This window comes from Arvicanthis niloticus, chromosome X (genome assembly GCF_011762505.2).
Source record: "Arvicanthis niloticus isolate mArvNil1 chromosome X, mArvNil1.pat.X, whole genome shotgun sequence".
Taxonomy (NCBI): Eukaryota; Metazoa; Chordata; class Mammalia; order Rodentia; family Muridae; genus Arvicanthis; species Arvicanthis niloticus.
In genome coordinates, this window is record NC_047679.1 from 22,077,925 (window position 1) to 22,081,593 (window position 3,669).

A 3,669-nucleotide genomic window follows, 5' to 3' on the forward strand; every position below is an offset into this window, starting at 1 on the left:
TAGATTTACTCTTCTGATCCTGTGATGTTTGTCTTAGACTAATTTTAGAGGCACTAGTATTCCCTGAGCACACCTTCTGATGAAATTTGCCCAAACACGGCACTCCCAGAGCTCTTTTATTGCAGCATAGATAGCTGGGGTAATTTTCCACTGTTATGGCCAGAGAGGCAATGGGATTTCTCTTTATCTACTTGTATTTTTATTTTTCTGTTTATTTGTGTGTGTGTGTGTGTGTGTGTGTGTGTGTGTGTGTGTGTGTGTCTGTGCGTGTGTAGGGGAAATCCCCTGGAGCTGGAGATGAAACTACATGTAGTTGTGAGTCACCAGATATGGGTACAAGAACTGAACTAACTCAAGTCCTGTGCAAAAGCAAGAAGGACTCTTGATCTTTGCGCCATCTTTCCAGACCCCAGAATTTCTCTCTATAAACCATGTCCCACACTGTAGATAGCATGCCTTCAACCCATTTACTTTTTTAATGTATAGCAGTGACCCCCACTTATACAATGATCCAAGCCATAAAAGAAGCAGTTTTCAAACCTGGTCAACTCTTGAACTTAAACAAACCCCTTAATGGCAGGTGGTTTATCTTTGGCAACCTTCACATCTTGGGCCATATTTTTTTAGGTGTATGTGAGTAATGTATGTAAGAGTACATGTTCATATGTAAACCTGTTTGTACAGCTGGGGAGAGCAGAGGTCAACCTTAGGATGGCTTCCTCAGTTGTTCTCTCCTTAATTTTTTGAGACAGGTTCTCTACTGAAACTAGAGTTGTCCTTTTCAATACTCTGGTTGTTCAGTGAGCTCCAGATCTGCATCTGTCTGCACGTCATTCCATCCCTTTGCTGGAGTTACACATGTTCAAGGCCATATTCACCTTTTATGTAAGTGCTGGAGAACCAAATTAAGGTCCTGATGCTTGCACAGCAACTGCTTTACTCACTCAGCCATCTCCCCAGTCCTCAGCCACATCATTCTTTGCAAGGGGGCTTTGTCCTGTGCAATGAAAGTTTTGAGGCGGTGGCACCTCTACTCTTTTGTGAGAGAATCTGTGGTGTTGTGGGCACAAAGAGCATTGTTAACCTTATTCCTTTCAGCTTGGCCCAGACTGAAGTACTAGTCACTCTTTCCAGACAGTTGAGACCCAGAACAAGCAGTGACAGAAGCCAGATTGCAATTTCCACAAGGAAAACATTCCCTCTCCCTCCCCCTACACCATTTCTTAGCTACTAGCCTGGTCATTAAAAAGCAGGTCTCCAATAAAAGTGTGATAAGTTGAATTATATGTTTCCTGCTGTTTCCCTTTCCTCCCTACCCTGGACTTAAAGGCTATGACTGTTGACTCACTTTTCTTGGTAACTAGAAGACAGAGAAAGATGTTTTAACTTGGGCTTTCCCAGTCCTGGCTAAGTGTCAAGTCTTAATTTCCTCTTCTTAAATGCCAAATTTTATCACAAGGGCACCCAAGACTCTTGCACACAGGAGATGCTTAGAGGAATGACTTTGTCCTGGGTTGATTTTTCTCCACACCCTGTTTCTCCCTCCATAGAATTTTTTTTTTAAATCTCTAAGCCCAGATCTCCACTATAGGCATGTAATCCTTGATGACTATCAGTGCCCCCTAAGCCTCTTGTTATAAATCACCACAGTCTAACTTTGTATTCAGTGCTGTCTTCACACGTATTTATTCACAAAGAGCAGAGAAAGGAGGCTCAGGAGAAAGACCCATGGGGTGAGATGTAGAGAAATGGTCGATCTCTAAATCAGTGGCTGACTTTCTGTACATGAACATTCAAACTTCCCTAAGCAATGTGTGAACAGCTTTCAGTTCATATTCTGGGGTATTTAAGACATAAACAAAATATCTAGAACCATGTCTCTAGATACTGGTTCATCAAAGTTTAATTGTGTAAGGTGGAGGGGTTGAATCCTCTATATTCCCAGCAACCCGGAGATAGAGGCATTGCCATGAATTAATTCAAGAGTAGCCTAGGCTACAGGAGTTCCAGGCCATCTTGGGCTACTGAGTGAGTCTTTTCCCCCATCTCCCCACAAGGGGATGGGGATGTAGCTCATTTGGAAATGGGCTTATCTAGCAATGCATGAAACCCTAGTATCATCCGCAAGGATAGTATATACCTGGCATAGCAGGTAAGAGTTAAGCAGAAGTTCAGGTCATCCTGTAGCAAAACACAAACAAACCCAACCAACCAGTCAAACAAACAAGATGAAACACCAGCATAGACCACTGACATTTTAGTTGAGTCCTAAAATATTGAAATTGGCCCCCAAATTCTGTCAATTATTAATATATAATTGATTATCCCATTTTTAGAAAAGTATGGTCAACAACCATTTTCGAAACTAGGTTTTTGAGACAGGTATGGTAGCACATACTTGCTTATAATCTCAGTAATTCAGAACCAGAGGCAGGAGAATTATGGCAAATACCATGCCAGCTTGGTTTGCATAGCAAGTGTTAGAGAAGTTAGGGGACATAATGAGATGCTGTTTCAAAAGCAAACACTATCCTAAGGGGGGTGGGGGGGAATGGGGAGAGGGGATGCCATCTGAAGTGTAAATAAAATATCTAAAAAAAAAAAAAAAAGCAAACACTATCACCACCATATCCTGAGTGCTGTGCTTCTGTTTGTCATTTTGCTGGACATGGCATATTATCTCAGTCTGTGGGGAAGGGAGGCATTAAGATCAGGAAAACATGGCCAGCCTCAGCTACACACTGAGTTTGAGTCTGCCTGGGCTACATGTGAGCTTCTCCCCAACATAAGAAAATTATATTAAACCAATAACTGAGAGAGTTATGTCAATTTCAAAGGTCTACAGAACATCTGTGTCTTTAGACAAAGGAAGGAAGATTCCGGCAGAGAAAAATGAAAGTATTACCTTAAGAGACAGATGAGATTTTGATGAGAATCATTGACAAGTTTGATTCTTTTAAAATTGGTTTTATTGTTCAGACAAAAGACATTTTAGGACACTGAGGAAACTTAACCTGAGCTCGTGAACACATTGTTAAGGACTAAGAAAGAATTGAATGAGCACCAGCAGATGCGTTGGAATACTGTTGAGCAATGGACACTTGTCTGATATTGTCCAAGAGTTGGTTTCTCAGATCCTAAGAGAAACAGCAGTCATTATTAGAACTGAGTGAGTGTTCTCTGGAAGGAGGAATGGGAGGCTGGTCAATCTAACAGGTTTTTTGAAATAAGATCACCACATTAGTGGGCTAGTGATACAGGAACATCAAGGAGCCCACATTGAATCCATTGCTTTACTACAAATACAATTTGAAGATGCTCCAACACATTATTTGCTATCCCTTTCTCTCTGGACATATAAGGCATGGTTCTTTTTATACTATTGTGTATACTGTGTGTATGTTAAGGCTTTACACCAGTGTCTATCTCCCCCCTTTAGTATTTATTTTATATTATTTTGTAAATGTGGTATATGGGGAATGTTGTTTCTGTGTGTGAAAGACAGAGATTAATATCAGGGGTCATCCTCAAATCCTCTTCACTTTATTGCTATCTGTTTTTCAAGTCATGTCTTTCCCTGAACCTGGAGCTCACCAATAGAGAGAGCCTTTCTCAATATGCAAACACATGAATAGAAAATACTTTAACGATACTTGATGAGGCTTGTTT